This window comes from Bos grunniens, chromosome 9 (assembly GCF_055505025.1).
Source record: "Bos grunniens cultivar Pamir isolate PY7600 chromosome 9, Bosgru_T2T1.0, whole genome shotgun sequence".
Classification (NCBI taxonomy): Eukaryota; Metazoa; Chordata; class Mammalia; order Artiodactyla; family Bovidae; genus Bos; species Bos grunniens.
This window is the reverse complement of record NC_141173.1, coordinates 35,836,982-35,863,781: the sequence shown is the minus strand read 5'-3', so window position 1 is coordinate 35,863,781 and position 26,800 is coordinate 35,836,982. Positions and strand designations below refer to the sequence as shown.

Here is a 26,800-nt window from a genome sequence, read left to right as displayed (position 1 = left end):
CCACCATGAGAGAGAAGCTGTGTGAGGTTCAGAGGCTGCTCCTGCAGACTCCAGCCCTATGATCACCACACCCTCATTAGAACCCGAACAGCTTGTGAAAGTGCCATCGGAACACACTGGCATGATTACACACTTCTGATTTGAGAACCCAGCAAAGAGGCCTGGAGTGAGGCACAGCCAAATGGCTTTGCTCCTGGTAATATGATGACAAATCTAGATAGCAGGTGCCAGGCTACAGCTAATTCTGTTCTTGGATGGAGGAGGTTTGAAAACAATACCAACAATAACTTCTATTTTATGATCAGTCAAGAGTAACGTGTACTTGAGCACCCAGCCAACACAGATGCCCAGCTAACACCAGAGGGCTTACAAATAAGGAGGACATAATACCTTTCCCAGAGGAGTTTCCCACCACAAATGTCTTCCAATACTTCCAAAGAACAAACACAGATTTTGTAAAGCCATTCTTAATCATCACGATGAAGTTAAATGACCTTTATTCTCCCTCTAATCTCCCCCATTGATCTTTGCCCCTCTATTAAATCATTCATCTGAGTTGGCATTGCGTCAGCCATTTGTCTGGTTTCCTCTGCCCCTCCATGCTGGGCCAGTCTAGGAAAGGAGGGAACCATAACTGGCTTTTTTTTTTTTTTTAATGATGCTCAACCACCAAGCATCACACAGTCCTTAGAGTAGGTGTTCACTAGGTATGTAACTGACCAAATTCTAGCTCTAACATTCTATGACCAGTTTAAACTGGTAAAGAGGACCTGTTTCATCCAGTATCTCCCCTTATGTTTATCAGTAGATAAATATTCACCAGTAAATCTTGAAAAATGAAAGTGTTAGTCTCCAAGTCATGTTCACCTCTTTGCAACCCCATATACTATAACCTGTTAGGCTCTTCTGTCCATAGAATTCTCCAGGCAAGAATACTGGAGTGGGTAGCCATTCTCTTCTCCAAGGTATTTTCCCAACCCAGGGATGGAACCTGGGTCTCCTGCATTGCAGGCAGATTCTTTACTGTCTGAGCCACTAGGGAAGCCCAATATCTTGAAGGATTATATAATATGAAAGCTATAAAAGGTCTTAGCTATTATTATCCAATCCCATCCTAGGCCATTTTGATGAAGGAAAAGAAAATATCAAAAGTCAAAGGAACCTCCCAAGGTTTTTTGTGGCAGAACCATAACTAGAAACTAGGTCTCATCTTTCTGTACTATTCTCCAAATTCATCATGCTATGATTCCTCCAAGCCAGTTACCACTATTATGTACATCATGCTTCATTAAACTTAGTTTTCTGGACTCCTAACTCAGAGAGGTGCCTTAAAAATGGACATATTTCTTGTCTGTTAACATCCTATTACCATCCAAGGCTTCAGTTCAGTTCAGTCGCTCAGTCGTGTCCAATTCTTTGTGACCCCATGGACTGCAGCACACCTGGCTTCCCTGTCCATCACCAACTCCTGGAGCTTGTAAGGCACAAGTAATACACAGTTCTACTCCCACATACCAAGCATCTAAAGGCTGTGACAAGAGTAAATTAATTTTTCTTCAATAAAGAAAGGTCCTTGACTTCTTGGGTGGTCCAGTGGTTAAGAATCTGCCTACCAATGCAGGGGTCATGGGTTCAATCCCTGGTCTAGAAAGATTTCACATGCTGTGGGGCAACTAAACCCATACACCACAACTACTGAGCCCACACCATAGAGCCCAAGAGCTGCAACTGCTGAAGCCCGCATCCCTTAGAGCCTGTGCTCTGCAACAAGAGGAGTCACAGCCACTAGAAACCAGCTCGCTGCAGCTAGAGAGTAACCCTCACTCACCGCAACTAGACAGAGTCTACCCACAGCAACCAAAACAAATACATAATAAATAACTTTAAAAAAGAAAGGTGGTTGGTAGGGACTGGCCATTCAGAGAAGAGCCCAGGGCGGGGTCACTCTGCTTGGCATTACTCACCAAGCAGCACTTTCAGTGCATGGCGTCAATAGTGTCTTAGCTGGTGACTTGTTCAGCCTCATAGCAATTACAGCTCCAGTCATTTAAGTCAGAATTTCTGGGAGGGCATTACCAGGTTTCAGAGTTCCCCAGGTGATCCCAGGGATATGCAGCCAGAGCCGAGATGGCTGAGTTATACATTTCTGATTCTTCTATGTTGATGCCCTCATCCAGGTGTCCTTTGCCTTTTTTTCCCACCATCCAACAAGCCTGAAGTCTGAGAAAACTACCTTTCGGTAACAGAGACCCACAAAGCATTGGTACGACAAGCAGCTTGTGAGGATGACAAAGTGGACGTCCTTTAGGTAATCATATCAGAAGTTCATCAGAGAGGAAGAAGCAAAGAAAGCTTGTGCTGAGTGAAAAACTCCTCCCAATGTTTCACATGTCCAGTCTCCTTGATAATAACAGACCTTTTCCAAGATTTTTCTCTGCCTCCTTGGTAATAGGGAAGTGACGTCAAATTCCATCTCCCCTCACTCCAGGCTGTGGTACAGAAAAATATTAAATAAGGCTCCTTGATTTCTTGATGCCCATCTTCAGATCAAATCTGAACTTATTGCTTTTGGCCAAAGGCTTTCTCAGAGTTTACAGAGCAGAAGTCTGCTGTGGTCTGATCTTCCAAGTGATTCACAGTTTGGAACTGAGCACCTAAGTAAGACAAAGAAAAGAAAAAGGAACATTTTAGAGGTGATTTTTTAAATAAATCATAAATTTACATGTCTTATAGTGTCATATCTAAAACAGCTTTACCTTTGATTTTTAAACTACCCTTTCAAAAGGACAGCCACTTTAACTTATTTATCTGTCTATGTGAGATGAGCAATAGCTTACTTTTTTTAAAGTATTCATCTTAAGTAAATATTAGTTGAATTTTACTGGAAAACATCTGAATGGGTCCAAGCACCGAAGTGAGGAAAAACTATATATGACTTGTTCCATCAAGCTTCCAAGTGCAGGCCCGTTGTCTGAGGGAAGATATTAACTGGTCATAAAATTGTGCTTTTAGAAACACTAACTGTTTCCAGGTAGACTAAGCTACAGTGATCATTTTGGTTCTCCAGTCCCACCTTTCTTTGTTTCTTTTTTTTTTTTTAATTGAAGTATAGTTGATTTAGGTCATATTAGTTTCAGGTATACAGCAGTGACTCAGATATATATGTGGGTTTTATATATATATATATTTATATATATATAAAACCCACATATATATATATAAAATATATATTTAATATATATATATATATGAGTTATTCAGAGAGATATATATACACATATATATATTCTTTTTCAGACTCTTTTCCCTTATATGTTATTATAGAATATCGAGTATAGTTTTCTGTGCTATATAGTAGAATTATCTACTATTTTATTGGTTATCTACTTTATATATAGTAGTATGTTTACGTTAATCTCAAACTCCTAATTTTTCCCTCCCCACCCTTCTCTTTTGGTAATTATTAGTTTGTTTTCAATGTCTGTGAGTTCACCTTTCCTGAGCTCTAGGGGAAAATGCATTATATTAAGAAAATATCAAACAAATGAATACCAATGACTAAAAGATAGTAAGAAGTAATGTAAGAGAGATAAGGTCAGTCTTGAAAAAAATTAAAATTGATCAGTGCAACCATGGAAAGAAAACATGCAATTTAGGCACTCCCCTTAATAAAGATAGCTTCCCTGGTGGCTCAGAGGGTAAAGCATCTGCCTGCAATGCGGGAGACCTGGGTTCAATCCCTGGGTCGAGAAGATACCCTGGAGAAGGAAATGGCAACCCACTCCAGTATTCTTGCCTGCAAAATCCCATGGATGGAGAAGCCTGGTGCAGGCTACAGTCCATGGGTCACAAAGAGTTGGACACCACTGAGCAACTTCACTTTCACTTTCACTTTCTTAGTAAAGAAAATCCCTAAACATTACCCCCTCAATTATCTATCTTCATTTAATACAATTTTGTCTTGCGTTTATGATACACTTTTCAAAAGACAGGATATATAATCTTCATTTTTTAAAAAAGACATAAAAGGTAAATATAAATGCAATTTTAATCTGATTAAATTCAGTTCAGTCGCTCAGTCATGTCCAACTCTTTGTAACCCCATGAACCACAGCACGCCAGGCCTCCCTGTCCATCACCAACTCCCGGAGTTCACTCAAACTCATGTCCATTGAGTTGGTGATGCCATCTAACCATCTCATATCTCCAGTAGCAAATTGGGTACCTACCAACCTAGGGAGTTCATCTTAAATTCATTTAATTTGCTAAATTGTTTGTTTTTGTTTTTTAGTTGCTATGTCATATCCAACTCTTTGTTTCCCACCAGGCTCTTCTGTCCGTGGGATTTCCTAGGCAAGAATACTGGAGGGGTTGCCATTTCCTCCTCCAGGGGATCTTTCTGACCCAGGGATTGAACCTGAGTCTCCTGTATTCTTTACCACCAAGTAGAAGAATTTTTTAAATAATGACTAAGTAATAAGCTGGGCTTCACTGGTGGCTCAGCAGTAAAGAATCTACCTGCAATGTAGCAGACACAGGAGATACGAGTTTGATCCCTGGGTCAGGAAGATCCCCTGGAGGAGGGCATGGCAACCCATTCCAGCATTCATGCCTGGAGAATCCCATTGACAGAGGAGCCTGGTGGGTTACAGTCCATAGGGTCACAAAGAGTTGGACATGACTGAAGAGACAGAGCACGCACACACATTAATAGGTTACTTTGAACAAAAAAGGAAAACTATTTAAAAAGTAATTATCTTAATTATGAATAGTACAAGGAAACATTCCATTCTATTTAAAAATATAGGGCATCTGTGTGCAGGCATGTTAAGTTGCTTCAGTTGAGTCTGACTCTTTGCAACCCCAGGAGCTGTAGCCCACCAAGTTCCTGTGTCTATGGGGTTCTCCAGGCAAGAGTACTGGAGTGAGTTGCCATTCCCTTCTCCAGGAGAGCTTCCTGATCCAGGGATTGAGCCTGTGCCTCTTACTTCACCTACACTGGCAGGTAGGTTCTTTACCACTAGCATCACTTGGGAAGCCATATAGAGCATCTACCTGGAGACAGTTCTACCTGTAGACATAATGGAGCCTATGCCTTAAGGAATTTACATCATGTCATTTCCTCAAGCAAGACTTTAAGCACCCGGCAGACCAGATCAGGTCTCTGTGATACTCCCTCATAGCATCATCCACTTCCCTTCTGTAGCACTTTCTGTGACAATCTCTTATTAACTTGTTTTGAAATGATGTCAATGTCTGTCTTCTTCAAGAACATCAGCTTCATCAGGATTTCACTGTTCTTTGTTCTCTAATACAGTCCCAAAATCTGGAATGGTACCTGGTACAGAGAACATCCTCAATAAATGTTTTCAAATGACTAAACAAATGAACACCAATGACTAAAATATAGTAAGAAGCAATGAAGAGAGATAAAATAAGAAGACAGAAAGATGGTTATGCATCTAGTTGGTAAGATAAAGGGAAAATTCACTAAGTGGAAGACTTATTTTTTCAAAATCATGCTGTTGAATTGTGTTGTTGAATTGTTTCTTCAAGGAGGGGCATGATTATTTTGAAAAGCTTTTTATTGTTTGTATTAATAATAAATAGCCTTATTGAGGTATTATAGAAACACATAGAACATTCTAGAAAAGAGCAACAAGTTATTGTTGTTTAGTCACTAAGTTGTATCTGACTCTTTGCAACCCTATGAACTGTAGCCTGCCAGCCTCCTCTGTCCACAGGATTTCCCAGGTAAGAATACTGGAGTGGGTTGCCAGCTCCTTCTCCAGGCAATCTTTCTGACCCAGAGATCAAACCCACGTCTCCTGCATAGGCAGGCAGATTCTTTACCATTGAGCCACCAGAGAAGCCTTTCAATATTTTACTTATATTTTATTATTTTTATTTCTTACTGTTGAGTTTTGCTATATATCTCTTATATTCTGGATATAAGTCCTTCATCAGATATGTGAGTTGCAAAAATATCCTATCAGTCTGTTATATGCCTTACATTCTCATAAAAGCATTTTTTGAATAGCAATAGTTTTTCATTTGATGAAGCCAGAGTCATGGCTTAAATATTGCAGAAGAGGTAGACAATCCTGCCTGGCTAGATAACTGTTTGTTTTGTGATTTAACAAAAGGAAGTGGAGTCATTGCTGAAATCATGTTCAAAAAACAGTAATTTGAATATGCATCACTAGTCATCACGGTACCCCCGCAGATCTAATTTTCAAACTAGGAAAGTAGAGCAATGCTATCTCGAAGGAGGCATACACTTCCTGTCTCTGTACAACACACTAGTATTAGGCTCTCATCAAGTAGATAAGCAATCTCAGAAGACTTCTATCCACCCAAGCGTACTACTGATTTTCAGCTCCATCTTTCTACAAGTTTAATGGTGATAATCCAATAAGGAATATGGTTTAGAAAGAAGTCGCTACCTTTGTAGTTTCTGCAGACTTAATGTGGACTATAGAAAACCTATTCCCTAGGCGTTTGGCTAATTGCACACTGTCATTGAGTTTCTGGTTTCCCTTTGTTCTTGCAAAATCAGTTGGAATAAGCCATTAACTTTCTATTAGACCAGCATTAGTGGATTCAGTGCGTTGATCCTCTTCTGATAGAAAATTTATATGCAATAAATAATTTAACACTGAAATTTACATTACACAGACATTTCCTGGTGTGATATCAGGGATTATTATCTGGAACAAATTACAGGCAAAAAAAAAAATCATTTGTACAATAGCCATACAACAAAAATAGGGTTCAGAAAATCACCATTAAATTAACAGACCATAAAATGACAATAGGCAATGTTAATTCAAAGGGAAAAAGCATCAACTGTCTTATTTAAACACTGACACAAAATTGTAAGCTACATTTGAAAAATCAGTATGTTTTTAAAATTAAAGAAAAGCCAACAAGGAAAATACTCACAAGGACTTTTAAAAAATTATTTATTTAAAACTATGCCCTTTTAGCACAGTTTCAGTTCTTACTTGTAAATGTGAGAACTGTTCTAGATAAAACAGGAGATTCAGCACTAAATATACCTCCAAAAATACGTAATATTCTATATCAGAAGAATAAGAACTTTGATGTTATCAGAAGAATAAAATACACACACCTTTTTAGGTTTAGAAATATTATAGCTATCTACTCTTTTCATCAATATATTTTCTTTCCTAGTAGAAATCTTACTAACAATATCAACTATAATCAAAGACAATATATGATAATGTAGGTAGATTCCCAGAAATGTTTTCTAATCAATGGCTGCCACTTAAATAAGAAAATGAGGGAAGGAAATGCATGCATTACTGCAACATTAAACAATTAAGAAATATTACCAAATTAGAGTGTCCAAAGGATATTAAAAGTTGGCATAATAAAATTTGCCTCCCTGTCTTGGGTCAAGCATGACTATTTAACTCACAATACACTAAAAATAACATCAATGTGATTTTTCCTCTTGGCTTTCAAAGAGACCGTAAACAATACTTTCTCTTAGGCATACAGAGTAGGAGAAAAAGATCTTTCTACTCTTACCAGAATCTAGGCTAAGTTTGCCCTGAACCAGCAAAGAATTTCTTTTTGAGTCTCAGAAGTCACCCACAAAACAAATTCAAAAAAAAGTAACGCATTAGGTATGTCAGAACAGAAGTGGTGCTGTGGCAGCCGTGAGACAGGAGTATGTCACCAGCACAGAATTGAAGGAATCTTGATGCTAGTCACCTATTACAGCAGTTAGCCACCCACAGCATAAAGAAGCCTTGGAGGAAGACAGTGGTATAATATTTATCTTCCCTTCCCCACCTCCAAACACACTAGAACTAAAATAGAGTTGTGGGTGAAATTTACTGGTGAGTGTTGATCCGTCGCACTGGAATAATAAAAATGTCACAAAATCTCCTTTAATTCACACTCCTTTCCCTATACCCATTTTGAGTAAGACTTGGCAAGGGAGAATTGAGGTCTATGTGATTTTTGTCAGAAAGGTCCTTTCGCATCTGAACAATCATTTTGGGCCAAGGCAGCAAAGAGTCGGTTCTCATCCTTATATCTGGAAGAAAGTCAACAGTGGGAAATGGATGGCAGTCTCTCTGCTTCCATTAAATAATAAGCATGTGCATTTTTCAGTGGATATTAGGTCTAGTATAAATATTTTTGTGGCTTCCCTGGGGGCTCAGCAGTAAAGAATCATCTGCCGGGGTTCATTCCCTGAGTTGGGAAGATCCCCTGGAGAAGGAAAAGCCAATCCACTCCAGTACTCTTGCCTGGGAAACCCCATGGACAGAGGAGCCTGGCAAGCTACAAGCCATGGGGTGGCAAAAGAGTTGGACCCCACCACCATCAAGAGACATCAAATATCATCTAAGAATGTCATGGGACATCACATAAAGCCAAAAAGATAGTGTGCAGAAAAGACTGAAATATGTAACTAGTAATAGCTGCAATATTTTGGTGGGACTTATAGTTTACAATGCATTTTAACCCTTTTCTGCAAAACAGTGATTATAATATTACCCACATCATAGAACTTTGTTAAAGTTAAAACCTGCAAAGAATCTGAAATAGTACCCAGTATATACAATATTATGTATGTATTAAGCCTATTAACGTTATTGTTGCCATGACTATTAGTTGTTATACTCCCTTAGAACTATTATCACAATATTACATATGAGGAAACTAAACTTCTCTAACTGTAGATTTTGCGTTCTTTCTGATACACCATACTGTTTCAATAATAGCAAAAATTACTGTTATTGTTAATATGGTTAGCACTTATGTAGTGTTTAAATGTGCTGAGCCTTTCATATATGTTAGCCCATTTAATCCTAGCTGCTGACATATGACAGTAGTCTTACTTGCATTTTAGTAATGAAGTGACTGAATCCCAGGAAACCTAAATAGGTTTACCAAAGTCATGTAATTTAGCTGGGAAATGAACACAAATCATATTGTCTAAAAAGCTTAAACCTTAACTATTGTCAGGACTGTCTCTTATTTTATTACAATCACTCCAGTATTTGACAGTTTTTTAAGTGAATCTTCAACTGACACATGCATCAAATGCACGGCCCTTAGAATACTTCATATTCTTTTTCTTGCCCCAGCCGGATCTAGCAAGGAAGCAGCCATGGATCTCATGTTGCCATGCTATCAAGTCATTTACCATCCTCAAAATATCAGTCCAACTCTTTGATGTGCAGCTCAGTTTTGCGGCAGGCAGAGGGTGGGGAGGTAGTTCTATGCATTGTAGGACATTAAGCAGCACCCCTAAACTGTACCCCATAGATCAATCATGCCATCACCCCAAGAATGACAGCCAAAAGTTTCTCCAGACAGTGACAAATGTCTGTGGGGAGACAAAACGGATCCTAGGTGAGGATCACTGATCCAGAGTTCCTTTTTAAAATGTTCACATCTCACAGGACATGGTAAGTTTTATCCAATGATAAGGATTTAAACCCAGACTGGAGGGAAGAATTTGATCCAGGTTAATCTGGAAAAGATGAGAAATGTCAGCTGGGACAGGACTGGCTGGAGGCCACAGAGATAAACTTCAGCTTAAATTAGATTGACAAACATTTTCCAAGGACCAACCAGCTCTGGGCTACGCACTGAGGTTAGAAGAAAGTAGAACAACCCCGACCCCAGAACCACCATCAGGCATCATCTCCTGCAATTTTGCTGGAAGCCCTGTCACATTGTGGTCTTCCTCAGATGGATAATTCCTGTGATTTCTAGTTTGCCAACTCATCACTTGTTCTCCCTGTCTGAAATTGTCTGGCAGATGGGAAGTGGATTTCAACTTTTAGTAAAAAGGCATAGAGTAAAAATCCATGTTCCCTGAGGTCACAGCGCTGGTTAGCTAACTTCAAAACCACAGAACTCTACTTGGATAGAAGCGAAAATATCCTCTGAGACTGAAATCTTGGCAATCTAAAGGCGTTAGACTTCCAAAGTTTACTTCAGCTATTTCAGGATTTCTTTAGTTTTTTTGTTGCTTTCATTTCTGTTATTTTTTTTTTCTGTATAAGTTTTAATAAGTTTAGTTTTTCATTGCTTTAGAGACAAACTATACGAGTTTAAATCCTGATGCTGCTGCATACCATTTGTGTGTCCTTGGGCAGATTCCTCAAACCCTCTGTGGTTCACTTTAATTTGAAAATTAAGAGAAACAGCATCATTACCAATATCATTAAGGTAATTGTGAAAATTTAAAAATCAATTGATATTTATTAAGCACCTAGAAAAGTTTCTAGCACATAGAAAACATTTAAAAAATGTTAGCAATTGTTATTATTGTTGTAGTATTGATAGCTAGCATTCGGGATCCATTGTGTGCATACCTCTGTGTTAGACACTTTTCATTCATTATCTCTTTTCCATCTCCACAAAAATTCTATGATGTGTTACTGTCTTCATGCTGTAGATATAAAATCTTAGATTCAAAAACTAACTAACTAACCCCAAATCATGCAATTAGTGAATAATGAATCCAGGAGCCCTCAGTCCCAAGTTCAAAATAAGTAAATCAATAAGAATTAACAATAGAGGAAAAGGTAGAAATCAGACATTGACCACAGGATGAGAAGGGCATTAAACTTAATGTTTTAGAACAAAGTCTTCAGAGATAAACAAACCTGAGTATGTAGTGCCATTTGGACAGGCTTCTTTCATAAAAGGTTAATTTTTTTCTAAATTTTTGACATCTGAAAAGACATATTTCTATTCTTTAGAAATTTTAGTTATGATGGAGAAAATAAGGTATAAAAAAGCAAAGAGTTAGAGATACTTAAAAAAAAGAAAAGCTTTATCTAGTCATCTACTCAGTGTGTGTATATAATCATCTCTGTTGTGGCTTGAATTGTATCTCCCAAAATTCAAATGTTGAAGTCCTAACCACTTTAGAATGTGACCTTATTGGAAAATAGGATTATTGTGGATTTATTAATAATTAGTTAAATGAAGTAAGATCATACTGGAGTAGCCTGGGCGTCTAATCCAATATGACTGGTGTCCTTATAAAAATGATTTGGAGACAGAGAAGCATAGAAGGAGAAATGATATGAAGAGACAGGCACATAAGAAGACAGCCATGCACAAGCCAAGGAGAGAGGTCTAGAAGAAATCCTTCCCTCATAACCCTCAAAAGGAACCAAGCATGCTGACATCTTCATTCCAGACTTTCAGCCTCCAGAAGTGTGAAATAACAAATGCTTCTTGTTTAAGCCCCACCTCCACCCCAGTTTTTGGTCCTCTGTTACACCAGCTCTAGCAAACTAATACGATCACCACCTGTATGAGCGACATAAACTAGGTTATGTTGCAATAACCGATAAAGCCCATGTCATCACAGAATTTTATTACAACAAGAGGTATTTCTCTCACATATAATCTCTCTTGCACTCTCCAGGGAGGCTGTGTTCTGTGCAGTGGCTTGGCCTTTCAGGCTGTTTCCATCTTATGGCACCTTCAGCCCAACACACTACTTTTAAGATTTTCCACCCTGGAGGGTCTCACATAGCAATTAAGATGTCATTGCTGTCATTGTCTGGAAGATTGCTTTTTCCCAGTTTAAGAGAACTAATAAAGATAAACATCTTGTGTCTAAGAAGAACAAGAAAACAGCCCCATACCAACTACATGTTCTGTACTGGACTCACCCAAGTTGAAAAAAAAAAAAAGACATAACTCTCACTCTAAAAAAATTACAATATAAAGGCAGAAGCGCAACTGATACATTAAAAAAAAAACAAATGCAGAAATAATTCAAATGGTGATAAGTAACTTGAAGGAAATAGTACTTGTAGGAAACAGGATGATAAATAACAAGGAGAAGAGCAGACTATACAAGGTTATCAGGGGTGACCCCTCTGAGATTTGATGGGTGAGAAAGAACTATCAATGCAAAGATCAGAAAGAACAGTGCTCCAAGCATAGGCTTTTTCTACATATTATAATGTCAAAGTGCTTACTGTGTGCCAGGGGCAGCTCCACATGCTGTAAATACAAAAATGTATATTCAATTCAGTTTAACAGATGAGAGAAGAGAAAGAGAGGTAAAGTGACTCTGCTTTGGTTACACCACTAGTAAGCAAGAGAACAAGGATTCAAACTCAAGCACTTTGGTTCTAGGATCCGTGTGCTTAACCACTACACCTATCATCTATGCTTACAAAAAGCTTGGCTTGTTTAAGAAACTTAAGTATTATAAGATGAGGGAAGACAGCGAAGAGAAAAATGGCTTGAAGAGTAGGGAAAGTATATTATTAGATACTAGTCCATGCAGGGCCTTATAGGTTCTTGCAAAAGTTTAAATTTTATGCTCAAGAGCAATTTGAAGGCACTTGATATTTTTTTTAATTTTTAATATATTATTTCTGACTTTACTTTTTGTTACTTTTTAAAATTTATTTTTCATTGGAGGATAATTGCTTTATAATGTTGTGTTTCAAGAATAACTATAAAGTGAAGAAGTTTACACTTTAAAAGAATATTCTGAGAACTGGATTGGTTCTAGACTGAAATCTGGAAAGCCTCTAGAGAGATATAACTAGACCTTGCATTCATTTTCTATTGCGCTGTGACAACTTAGCAAAACTTTGGTGCTTAAATAATACGAATTTATAATTTTATAGTTCTATAGGTCACCATCTGACAAGCACCTCACTGGGCCAAGATCTAGTTGGGGTCCCTTTTGGAGACTGCAGAAGAGAATCAGTTTCTTGCCTTTCTCATTTTTTAGAGGCTGCCTGCTTTCCTTGGCTCATGGACCCCTCCCTCCATCCTAAAAGCCAACAACTACAGACTATCTGGCCAAGCACTTTTCATATTGCCACCTTTCTAACACTGTCTACATTTCCCCTTCCACTTTTAACTACCTGTGTGATTTCACTGAGACCATTCTAAAATTCCAGCATAATCTCCCTTTTTTAACGTAGCTTATAAACAACATTGATTTTATCTGCAACTGTAATTCCCTTTGCCATGTAAACTAATAACATTCATAGGTTCCCAGGATAAGGATGTAGACGTAATTGGAGCACCATTAATCTGCCTGCTGCTGCTGCTGCTGCTAAGTCGCTTCAGTCGTGTCTGACTCTGTGCGACCCCATAGACGGCAGCCCACCAGGCTCCCCCGTCCCTGGGATTCTCCCAGAACACTGGCAAGAACACTGGAGTGGGTTGCCATTTCCTTCTCCAATGCGTGAAAGTGAAAAGTGAAAGTGAAGTTGCTCAGTCGCGTCCGACTCTTAGTGACCCCATGGACTGTGGCCCACCAGGCTCCTCTGTCCATGGGATTTTCCAGGCAAGAGTGCTGGAGTGGGATGCCATTGCCTTCTCCGATTATTCTGCCTACCACACTCCTAAAACTATCAAGAATGGTTTTACTTAATAAACTACAGTATAATTTTATAATGATTTCTTGGCAATCATTAAAAACAACATCAAAAAAGTTAATGACATAGAAAGATTTATGTGATGAATTGCTAGGTAACATGAACTCCATCGTCCCCTGCTCCTGGATTTCCTCCAGAGAGTTAGGCTAACAAGGACAGGGAAAGAAGTGTTTGTTCTATTTACATCATTTGTGAACAGCAGGTGTGTCACTGCTCAGAATGCCACCAGCTCTGGTACCCTTGACCTAAATCATTTCCCACAGAACCTCAGTGTTTGTCCTCTGCACATTCCACATTCCATTCTAGTTCCTCTCTCTCTGACAATCTCAAGAATTTCACATCTTCCTATTCATATGATTCCAAATAGCTAATTGACCAAAATACACTTCTTTTAAGATGCTCAGCATTGCTAGTTATTAGAAAAATGCAAATCAAAACGACAATGAGGTATCACCTCACATTGGTCAGAATGGCCATCATTAAAACATCTACAAATAACAAATGCTGGAGAGGGTGTGGAGAAAAGGGAACCTTCCGATGCTGTTGGTGGAAATGTAAATTGGTTTAGCCTCTATGGAAAACAGCATGGGGGTTCCTCAAAATACTAAAAATAGAACTACCGTATGACCCAGCAATCCCCTCCTGGGCATATATCCAGACAAAACTATAATTCAAAAAGATACACATATTCCTATGTTCATAGTAGCACTATTCACAACAGCTGAGACAAGGAAGCAACCTAAATGTCCACTGAAAGATGAATGGACAAAGAAGACGTGGTATAGATACACAGTGGAATACTGCTCAGCCACATCAAAGAAGAAATAATGCCATCTGCAGCAACATGGATGAACCTAGAGACTATCACACTAAATGAAGTAAGTCAGAAAGAGAAAGACAGATACCACATCTGTTATAGATACCACTTATACGTGGACTCTAAAATATGATATAAATTAATTTCCACAAAACAGAAACAAACTCACAGACATAGAGAACAGGCTTGTGGCTGCCAAGGGGGAGGTGGTGGGGAAAGATGGATTGGCAGTTTGAGATTAGCAGATGCAAACTATTATAAATAGAATAGATAAACAACAAGGTCCTACTGTGTAGCAAAGGGAAGTATGTTCAATACCCTGTAATAAACCATAATGAAAGAATAGGAAAAAGAATTTTGCTGTTCAGTCACTAAGCCGTGTCTGACTTTTTGCAACTTAATGGACTGCAGCATGCCAGGCTCCTCTGTCCTCCACTGTCTCCCAGAGTTTGCTCAAATTCATGTCCATTGAGTCAGTGAAGCTATCTAACCATCTAATCCTCTGTCGCCCTCTTCTCCTTTTGCCTTTAATCTTTCCCAACATCAAGGTCTTTTCCAATGAGTCAACTCTTCACCTCCAATGGCCAAAGTATTGGAGCTTCGGCTTCAACACCAGCCCTTCCAATGAATATTCAAGGTTAATTTCCTTTAGGATTGGCTGGTTTGACCTCTTTGCAATCCAAGAGACTCTCAAGAGTCTTCTCTAGCACCAAAATTTGAAATCATTAATTCTTGGGTGCTCAGTCTTCTTAATGGCCCAATTCTCATATCGATACATGACTACTGGAAAAACCATAGCTTGGACTATATGGACCTTTGTCAGCAAAGTGATGTCACTGCTTTTTAATATGCTGTCTAGGTTTGTCAATGAAAAATAATATATATATAAAACTGAACATATATATTAATATATAAGTGAATCACTTTTCTATACAGCAGAAACTATACAACATTGTAAATCAACTATACTTGTATAAAATAAGTTTTAAGAAAAAGAAAAAAAATACTTTTCTTAATGACCAAGTCATGTTCTTTTATTCTACTGGTTTAAGCATTTCTATTTTTCACAATAAAATATAAGATTTAAATAATATGTTCCCAAACATGAATGACCACCTACAGAACCACCTAAAAAGTACACTAGCCAAAATATTAATCAATCTATCAGTAACTCCCAATTGTAAACCAATCTTTCCCTCTGATTAGATCATCCACTAGAATCACCTACTGCACATCCTCCTAAATTTTAGCCCCCAATAAAAAGAGCTAGATGTCCATCAGCAGATGAATGGATAAGAAAGCTGTGGTACATATACACAATGGAGTATTACTCAGCCATTAAAAAGAATACATTTGTATCAGTTCTAATGAGGTGGATGAAACTGGAGCCTATTATACAGAGTGAAGTAAGCCAGAAAGAAAAACACCAATACAGTATACTAATGCATATATATGGAATTTAGAAAGATGGTGATGACAACCATGTACGCGAGATAGCAGAAGAGGCACAGATGTATAGAACAGTCTTTTGGACTCTGTGGGAGAGGGCGAGAGTGGGATGATTTGGGAGAATGGCATTAAAACATGTATAATATCATATAAGAAATGAATCACCAGTCCAGGTTGGATGCAGGATACAGGAAGCTTGGGGCTGGTGCACTGGGATGACCCAGAGGGATGGGATGGGGAGGGTGGTGGGAAGGGGGTTCAGGATGGGGAATACGTGTACACCCGTGGCGGATGCATGTTGATGTATGGCAAAACCAATACAATACTGTAAAGTAAAAAAAAAAAAAAAAGAGCTATCTTATTTATTTCAGTTCAACAACAAAGTAAAAAGGGAGTTTATATCCCAGCATTTTTAGCATGAAGAAGTTTACACGTCCTTGAGTGTATGTGGGTATATACACATGTGTGTGAATGCACTGAAGAGTCCACAAAAGTATGCACCCAGTCCTGATCAAGTTACCTCTAGGTGGGAAATATAAATGAGAATCAATTATCATACCTTCCCTTTTTTTTTTTTTCCAAAATAAATATGTATTTAAAAGAGAGAAAAAGTCATTTCCATTTATAAATAACTGTTCATTTTAAGATCAGAGGTAATTGGTACACTCACCTACCTTCTTTGGGTGACTCACCATATTTCACAGACCTCTAACAGACCCACACTCTGTTATCCTCAGGTCCCTAGTCACTCTGGGCTCTATGCTCAGGTATGTGAGAAACACTGATCCTAATTAAATAACTAAAGAAATCGATATTGAAAGCTAATAAAATTAGCATCAACAAATCAACAAGATCCCAGCAGCACCCAAATTCAATAAAAGGAAGAGAGTCCATTTTCGCCTCATTCACTTTCTGAGGAAGAGTATTTCTACCTCATTGATTTTTCTTTCATTGTATACTGTTCACCTCCTCATTTAATGTGAAGTTGTGGAGCCAGGGATTATACACCACTTCTTTTTTTTCTTCTTCTGTACCCATTTTCTCCTTTCAATTTCTTAACTCTTTATTTTACAATAACTGTAACTTTCATTTAGCACCTGAAGCTGAAATGAAGTTTACCAATGCTTAACCGAGTTTTTGATGCATGGTCTGCACAAATAATTTGAAAACATATGTATGTATGTATGTATGAGCTTCTTGACACAGCCTCTCCCTTTCTTCCGGCTATTCAGCATTCCTAGCAAATTTAATTTGTTAGATAAAAATTAGGCACGTGGACTTTTGCATTTTAAGGAATTTAGGGGAAGAATCTGGAGTGGAATACACAATGAAGCAACAAAATAAGCCAAGTTATGCAGACTACAAAAAACGTGACATTTATTGTCACTGCCATATGGTTATAAGAATCTTCTTAGCAAATTGCCCTTCATTTGTTCTAATCAGAAGAATCAGGCTTAGCTCAATAAATCTTATATCCACATTTTGACCCAGCTATTTATATCTAGAAAAACCTGATATACCTTAGTTCTTTTTAACATATTTTATATTTCTAAAGGAAGTAAAAATGCTAGACTATCACGAGTGTTCAGTTCAGTTCAGGTCAGTTCAGTCACTCAGTCATGTACAACTCTTTGCCACCCAATGGCTTTCCTGTCCATCACCAACTCCTGGAGCTTGCTCAAACTCAGGTCCATTGAATTGGTGAGTCCATCCAACCACCTCATCCTCTGTTGTCCCCTTCTCTTCTAACCTTCAATCTTTCCCAGCATCAGGGTCTTTTCCAAGGAGTCAGTTCTTCACATCAGGTGGCCAAAGTATTGGAGTCTCAGCTTCAGCATCAGTCCTTCCAATGAATATTCAGAACTGATTGCCTTTAGGATGAACTGGTTGGATCTCCTTGCAGTACAAAGGACTCTCAAGAGTCTTCTCCAACACCACAGCTCAAAAGCATCAATTCTTTGGTGCTCAGCTTTCTTTATAGTCCAACTCTCACATCCATACATGACTGCTGGAAAAACCATAGCTTTGACTAGATGGACCTTGTTGGCAAAGTAATGTCTCTGCTTTTTAGTATGCTGTCTAGGTTGGTCACAGCTTTTCTTCCAAGGAGTAAGCGTCTTTTAACTTCATGGCTGCAGTCACCATCTGCAGTAATTTTGGAGCTCCCCAAAAAAACAAAGTCTCTCACTGTTTCCCCATCTATTTGCCATGAAGTGATGGGACTGGGATGGATGCCATGATCCTAGTTTTCTGAATGTTGAGTTTAAAACTTTTTCACTCTCTTTCACTTTCATCAAGAGGCATTTTAGTTCTTCGCTTTCTGCCATAAGAGTGCTGTCATCTGCATATCTGATGTTATTGATATTTCTCCCAGCAATCTTGATTCCAGGTTGTGCTTCATCCAGCCTGGCATTTCACATGATGTACTCTGCATATAAGTTAAATAATCAGGGTGACAATATACAGCCTTAATGTACTCTTTTCCCTATTTGGAATCAGTCTGTTGTTCCACATCCGGTTCTAGTTGTTGCTTCTTGACCTGCATACAGATTTCTCAGGAGGCAGGTCAGTTGGTCTGGTATTCTCATCTCTTTCAGAATTTTCCACCATTTGTTGTGATCCACCCAGTCAAAGGCTTTGGTGTAGTCAATAAAGCAGAAATAGTTGTTTTTCTGGAACTCTCTTGCTTTTTCAATGATCCAATGGATATTGGCAATTGGATCTCTGGAATTTGAACATCTGGAATTTCACCATTCACGTACTGTTGAAGCCTGGCTTGGAGAATTTTGAGCATTACTTTGCTAGCGTGTGAGATGACTGCAATTGTGCATTAGTCTGAACATATTTTGGCATCTCCTTTCTTTGGGATTGGAATGAAAACTGCCCTTTCCAGTCCTGTGGCCACTGCTTATTCCACAAAAATAATACTGTATTCCTCCTCCTATGGGCCAGAAACTCTTCTATGTATTGAGAATAAACAAACGAACAAAAAGAGTAAGCCAAAAACCCTGCCCCTAGAGAGATTGTGTTTGAGTGGAGAGAGACAAGAAATAAAAATATATAACTGCAAAAATATAGTTTATATCTAGAAAAATAAAATGGGGGGAAAAAACTGGGTTAAGGTGACAGAAAATGCCAAAGTTCAAGGGTAAGGTTAGAAGGGATGTCACTTTTATGTAGGATGGTAACTGGTAGATTAAACATGGTTAGATGACTTCCCTAATAGTGTTGCTACTTATAACACATACAACTCCAAACTGAAATGTGTCTCTAAAACTCCATTTCCTTGAACTTACCACCCACTGTCTCTGCTTGCCTTCAAAGCCAGCTTTCATGGAGACAAGTCCACATGCAGCTCATGTCCGTTTCCTTACCTCCCTTCAATCTTAAATCCTCTGCAGTGTGACACCTCCACCTCACCAAGGAACCTACTCCAGCAAGAGCATCATGGCCTCCCAACTATTCAGCTACATAAGCCTCCTTTAGTCTCTCTATGGCATTCCCATCACTTCCTCATTGAAATTCTCTCTACTGCTCCCATCTGTGTTCCACTACTTTTCCTCCCATCTTGCTAACCTTTATTCTCAGATCTTTTCAGGTCTTCTTTCTTCATCCACCTGTATCTTAATCTGGTTTTCCAGGAAAGGAAGTTAAGGCAAGGTTTAAAGTGCTATTTCTATTTGAGTGGTACAAGTCCAGTTAGAGAGAGTTGCTTTTTGTTTTGTTTGTTTTTTAAGGCTTCCAAGCAATGAAGACAAAGAGCAGTAGGTGCATTGACTTGGCAAGTGAGACTCTTCGGGAAGGCTGACAGAAGAAATTGCCCTCCGAGTAGTACACAGGAGAGAAGAAGGAAGAGGATTTGATCTCCTTGACTCCTCACACTTCTATTGATCAAAGTTCCAGGGGTATGGACTCCCTTGAACTGATTGGTGACATCATCCAAACTCTTCAGTACCCCAGTTTAGTCCATCTTCTCATTCATCTTTGGTGCTGCAATGAGTGTTCTTTCTCAAAGAGAACTATGACACAGCTATGCCCCAGGATAAAATCCTTCTGTTGCTCTGGATTTCCAGCATCAGTACTGACAATCCTGTGATCCAGTTCAAGGCATTTCCTGACATATATATTCTGCTCCAGCCAAGTTTTCTAAGGATAGAGAAGCCATACTGACTCAAGAGTCTAGAACAGGGGCCAGCAAATCTGGCCCACTGCCTGTTTATGGGTAGCCTTTGAACTAAAAGATGATTTTTACATTTTTAATGGTTGAAAAACATTATATGCAGCAGAAACCTAAGTGGCCTACAAAGCCTAGGTAACTACTCTCAGGCTTTTTGCAGGGGAAATTTGCCAACCTCTGGTTTACACAACTTCTTTCTGTGCTGTTCGGACAGTTAAGGACCAACATCCCAAAAGACAAAGTGTGGCTAAGGGCAGCCAACCCAAAGTGCAGCGCTCTTTAGCACCATCTGTTCCCCTCTACCTCCTTGCCTGTGCTCTCACCTTGAACTTGCGCTATCCTTTTGCAGTCCATGTCTTTGACCATATTTTCTACCCTACTTGGATGGAAAGAACATTTCACAACCCCATTTTGCCTGAAAAACTGCTACTCACAATTTAAGATCATCTATCATCTCATATGACAAACTTAGTGAATTAAAAAGCAGAGACACTTTACCAACGAAGGTCCATATAGTCAAAGCTATGATTTTCCAGTGGTCATGTAAGGATGTGAGAGTTGGACCATACAGAAGGCTGAGCACCAAAGAATGGATGCTTTCAAAATGTGGTGCTGGAGAAGACTCTTGAGAGTCCCTTGGACAGAGAGGAGATCAAACTAGTCAATCTTAAGGGAAATCAACCTTAAATATTCATTGGAAGGACTGTTGCTGAAGATGTAGCTCGATACTTCGGCCACCTGATGCAAAGAGCCAACTCATTGGAAAAGACCTTGATACTGGGAAAGATTGAGGGCAAAAGGAGAAGGGGGCTCAATTGGATGAGTTGCTTAGATAGCATAACTGACTCAATGGACATAAATTTGAGCAAACTCCAAGAGATAGTGGAGGACTGGGGAACCTGGCATGCTATAGTCCATGAAGTCACAAATAGACATGACTTAGTGACTGAACAATAATGATAACAAATCATCTTCTGCATAAACTAACTCTGGCCTCCCACATCACACCCAAAACAGAGTACAGCTATTTAATTTCTATCTATAACTGTTTTTCCAATTCAAATTTGAATTTTTGAGTCTAAAATATTAATAATAGCTCACATTTAGCATGTGACAGGCTGATTCACTGTGATTTACATAAATTTAGTCATTTTATACTCACAAAACCCATAAGTACCTCTATTATTCCCTATTTATAGGTGAAAAGAACAAAAAGGAAAATAAAAACAGAAGTACAAAGATGTTAAGAAACTTGCCTGAGGTAACAGGAGTTTAAACCAGCTATTTCTATTCCAAAACTGACACTGAACCACAGTACTATTCTCCCAGTCAGTAGAATCTTAATAATACAAGAACAAGGCCCTTATTAGTAAAGTAGAATTGAAAAATAGCTTGATACTGGAGTCTGAAATAGGATGTCTATTCTCCTAGATTAAGCTAGCCCAGACACAGAGATGCTAGCAGTAAGGCATGCTCCAAGAGCTTTACAGACTCAGCCTTAGATGAGAGAAGAGCATGAATGCAGAGAGCCTGCAGGCAGGCAAATCAGAGACAGCAAGAGCGTGAAGCAGGAAGTTTCTATTTTACAGCCAAGATAAATATAAAATGATGGAAAGTAATCTGATAAATATTGGTCTGATTAATAAATTAAAATTTTGAGACTGTTACAATAACCACATCTCATGGCTGAAAAGGATCTGAGTCCATGGATGAAGGTCTTGTATAATATCCCAAGCACCCGTGCTTCCATCCCTCTATCCCTGTTACTCTTACTCATTTGCCATGGTTCTGTTGTATGGAGACAAAGATAAGACATCTAATCAACTCCTCCATATGAGAGGTCAAAATATTTTACCACTCCTAAATTAGTTCTGGCCTAGACTAAATGTCTCCAGGTTCTGCATTGTAGGCTACGGTTCCCTGTCTTCTCACTATCCAGTTATTTTCCTCTGGACCTCCATTTATTTGTCAATATCTCTTCTCCTCTGTGGTATCCAAAACTGGACACAGGAGTTTTAAGGTCTCTTAAAACTTAAAAACTAGATTTAAAACTAGAGTTTTAAGGTCTCTCCAGAGCGGAGATTGAAACTATTACTTCTGCATTGAAGAAGATAGTAATCTTCTGTTAAGATATCTCATCATTTTACTTTGAAGAGGCAGCCATATAATAATGTTGCTTCAATTTGGGGGCTTTTTAAAAAATTACAGTAAAAAGGAATTTCTTCCTTCCAGTAGAAAGGAAGCTACAGACTTATTCCTAAAGAATTTTATTTTACTGTACTTACTCAATATTTCAACCTATCGAAAGTCACTTATATTTTTAATTCTGTCATATTGGTCTTTCCCCTAGCATCATTTCTCCATTTGTTTATGAATATGCTGATAAATCACTCATCAACACTGATACTTCCTGAAAGAGAAAGTTAGTCACTCAGCCATGTCCAACTCTTTGCGACCCTATGGACTATAGCCCATCAACTCCTCTGTCCATGGAATTCTCCAGGCAAGAATACTGGAGTGGATTGCCATTCCCTTTTCCAGGGGATCTTTCTGACCCAGGGATCAAACCCAGGTATCCTGCAATCTCCAGGCAGATTCTTCACCATCTGAGCCACCAGGGAAGCCTTGTTACTCCCTAAAATCCCTATTTAGCCAAGCTCATGTGGTTCACTAAACCTAAAAGTTAAGAAACTGCATTTTTAGGGGACTTCCCTGGTTGCCCAGTGCCTACCAATGCAGGGGACACAGTTTGATCCCTGGTCCAGGAACTAGGACCCCCCCTGCTGCAGGGCAACTAAGCCTCTGCGTCACAACTACCTAGCCCACACTCTAGAGCCTGCGAGCTGCCATTACTGAAGCCAGCACACCCTAGAATCCATGCTCTGCAATGAGTTAGCCCTCACTCGCTGCAACTAGAGAGAGCCCACACACAGCACTGAAGACCCAGTGCAGCCAAAAATAAACAAATGTTTATTTTAAAAAAGAAATTTCATTTCTTATAAAGATTCCCTAAGTAACTCAGATATTTCACTGACTGGCCCACTTCTAATTAGTGTAAATTATGGAGGCTCTTCAGAAATCATATCAGTGCAATTTGTCAGCAATCTGTAAAGTGATTTGCCATTGCATCTGGCACTGACAGTTGGCAGCAAGTGTACTTCACTTTTGAATGGTCTGGTGACAGTTGATAACTGTCATTCAGTCATATCCTGAGTGCAGCTCTGGTCTTAAAGTGAGGCATACTCAAAGATGAGGCAATGGAATTGGCCAACAGACTCTTGCATGTATCCAGAGGGGACCCTAACACATCATTTATTCTGGTGTTACTCCTGATATCACTGAGTACATATTAGTCTAATATATCAAACCTTAAAGTATGATAGATACTTTAAAAATCCAGTACTCCATTAATATATAATTCTTATGTTTATTATCATGACACCTTTCTGCTTCCCAAACACATTCCTGCTCATTTTGGAGGGAAATAGGCATTTTTTTTTTAATCCTATCCTGGACTTCCCAGGTGGTGCTAGAGGTAAAGAACCTGCTTGCCAACGCAGGAGACATAAGAGACATGGGTTCGGTCCCTGAGTTGGGAAGATCCCCTGAAGAAGGACATGGCAACTCAGGATTCTTGCCCAGATAATGTCATGGGCAGAGGAGCCTGGTGGGCTATAGGCCATAGGGTCACAAAGGGTCAGACACAACTGAAACCACTTAGCACCAGCACCTTAACACTAGTAATATTAAACTTACTCCCACAAAGTTTGGAAGAAAAGACAATTAGAATGGGGCTGGCAGAGGTAAACGTGGTCAGGATTTATGAAGATGTTAGTGGAAATTTTATAGATCAGCTACTGTCATTTGTTTTTAGAAATAATAGATGTTTTCTGAGCACCACTTATGGCATATGAGAGGAATTGAGGAAAGCATTGTAAGATTTATTCTCTGCAATCAAAGCGTTCCCAATCTAATGAAAAAGAGGAGATAAACACTTGTTAATAACAGATAAAGAAAAATACAAGAAATATGGCAATACATGGTCTTTGGAAAAACTAAGAGGAGATTGGTAGAGGGTTAATATTACAAGTTGAGGTGGCTGGGATTGACCGGTATTTTTAAGATGCAGATGAGAACATTTTTATGGGGGAGGAATTATCTGAGCAAGGCTTGGTGGGGATAGTTTAACTGCATAAAATGACAAATTATATGCGTGAGGAACAATAGAAACTGATAATTTACATTCTCTAACATTTCTTCTTCAATCAATACATTATTGATTAGAACTGGACAGACATTAACTCAGCTGTGACGACAACAAAAGGCCTAGAAGAAGATATACTCTGACTGCTAAACAGATTAAAACCCAGCAGAAGAAACCAAAGAAATATATGAGAAAAAACAAATGAGAAGATAATTAGATAAAATCTGTGCATTTGTATGGAGCCTATGATATCAGTGCTGGAGGGAATGGTATGATTAATCCACATGGGGTTGAATTTTTTATATATAAAATATACATAATTATCACATAATTATATATTTTAATTTATATTAAGATTTTACTTAAATATTTACATTAAAATTATTCCCAAGATTGGATTATGAGATATTTAATTTTAAATTCCTTGGAATCAGGTTCCTGCAACATGGTTGTTGCTTCTTTTTCTTAGAATGAAGAATTTATCCTCACTTTTATTTTGCATATGAGTTTCTATAAAGCCTTTGTTTATGGGCTGAGACCCTTTATCTTCTGTGTTTCAAGAATTCTAATTGTTATTCAAAGGTCTCTTTAACATTCTGTATAATGAAGAAAAGTATTACTGTTTAATCATTGCTTGATGGATTACAATCAGCATGTCTAGACAAAGTGAGTTCATGTTTTTCTCCCAAGGAAATTAGCAAGCAACAATTATGCAGCTTGTCCACTTTTTTCAAGGGATGATTCAAGAGTTTCAGTAACTCAAGCTCTTGGAAGATGACAAATCAATTGATAATAATCTTCTGTGTTTAAATGATTTCAAGGTATCCTCTGTGTGTACACAGTACTCCCGATGAGGCTGCTACCTTAGGTTTCCTTCAGTCTTTAACATTTTTCTACTGATAGAATATTCAGTGTTCAAGACTCTGAAGAAAAACCTACTGAGTGAACTGCTCCTTTAATATACTGTTGTTTTATTGTTAGCACTTAGTTTTAGTGATATGCTTCAAACAAATCAATGAGATCATAGAGAAAAGTGGTACATGAATTTTATCTACACTGAACTTAGAAATCTCCTTGGATAGTATCTAAAAGACAAATCAGTTAGTCCTTCTCATTTATGAATATTAAATTAAGATGCATATCTTTATGCAAGGACAGTGTAGAAGGTAATTATTTGTTCTACCTAATATCTGAAGTTCTGCAAGAATGCATAATCTGAGGGAAGAAACAACCACATAGACAAAAAAAAATCACAATCCATGCAGTGGAGCCTTGTCAATGCAACAGATATCTCCAACCAGGAAACTTAGGAGGGACTTCATAGAAGAGATAACATTTCAAATGAGCTTTGAAGAGTAAGTTGTTCATCAGGTGAAGAAGAGGGAGGAGGGTATTTCCATACGAAGCCAAGAAGGGATGACACATCTGGCAAATTCAGAAAGGAATGGGGCTCCTCGTGCTTTATATGTCCTGATGTCTTAGTTCAGGCTGCTGTAAGACAGTACAGTAGATTGGGTAGCTTAGAAACAACAGAAAGGTTCTTTTCACACATTTCTAGAAGCTGGAAATCCAAGAACGTAGTGCTAGCATGGTTAGGGTTTTGGCGAGTTATCTTCCAGATTGCACATGGTATCCTCATTGTAGCCTCACACGTCTGAGAGCAGAGAAGGAAAGCAAGCTCTCTTGTGACTCTTGGTGGTTTAGTCGCTAAGTCATGTCTGACTCTTGCGACCCCATGGACTGTAGCCTGCTAGGCTCTTCTGCCCATGGGATTCTCCAGGTAAGAATACTGGAGTGGGTTGCCATTTCCTTCTCCAGGGGATCTTCCTGACCCAGGATTTGAACCCAGGTCTCCTGCATTGTAGGTAGATTCTTTACCAACTTAGCAATGAGGGACTAGAGCATTTATCCCTTTCATGAGAGCTCCACCCTCATGATCTCATCTAATCCTAATTACCTCCCTAAGGTCCGATACCATCCTGATACCATCACACTGGGGAGATGGGTTTCGACATATCAATTTTGGGGAAGAATGTAAATATTCACTTGCTTTGTAATATATACATATATCAAATCATTATGTTGTACACCTTAAACTTATACTATGTCATATGTCAATTATATAACAGTAAAACTGCAAGAAAAAAATTCACCTGCTAAAGAGCTTAGAATTAACGCTACAACAAGAGGGAAATCAGTAAAGGCTTTTAGAAAATAGGTATATACAGAGAGAGGTATAAACAAAGAAAGAATCAAGATAAAATGTAGATTAAACAGATAATAGTATGTATATGCATTTAGATATTTTAATTTCTTACAAAGATGTTATGAACTTTTTACATCACACCTGCAATCTTAATCTTTAATAAGAGTCTTTTCAGCTTGGTTCACATGATCCACAAAAGACAAATCTTGAAACAAACTAAAAGACCATTTGATTCAATAGTTTGTCATCCGCATAAGAAAACTGAATAATAAATGTTCCTAAAACTTCATAGGCTACAACAAGCATCATTTATTTAACTCACTATTCTGTGGGTTGACAGGTCTTCTGCACTGACTACTCATCTAGGCTGGGTCACTCATAACTCTAGACTGAGCTGCCAAGATGAAGTGGGGGCTGGCTGGGCTAAGATCATTCAGCTAGCACTGTGGCTTATCTCAGAGCCACCTGGTCCCCCACCAGGGAAGCCAGGTTGGTGGCTGGGCTACAAGGAAACAGGAGGAAGTGT

The 26,800-nt window shown here is 38.6% G+C and overlaps 1 protein-coding gene across 8 annotated transcripts in view; it reads right to left on the bottom strand.

The window, feature by feature from the left end:
* Window positions 1–26,800, bottom strand: part of LOC147365799 (uncharacterized) — a 571,237-nt gene that overhangs the window by 346,137 nt on the left and 198,300 nt on the right. For all 8 annotated transcript variants that reach the window (XR_015132761.1, XR_015132755.1, XR_015132754.1 and 5 more), the window contains one exon: window positions 1,965–2,654. The gene's annotated coding sequence lies outside the window, so the exon portion shown is untranslated. The remainder of the gene's footprint in view (window positions 1–1,964; window positions 2,655–26,800) is intronic.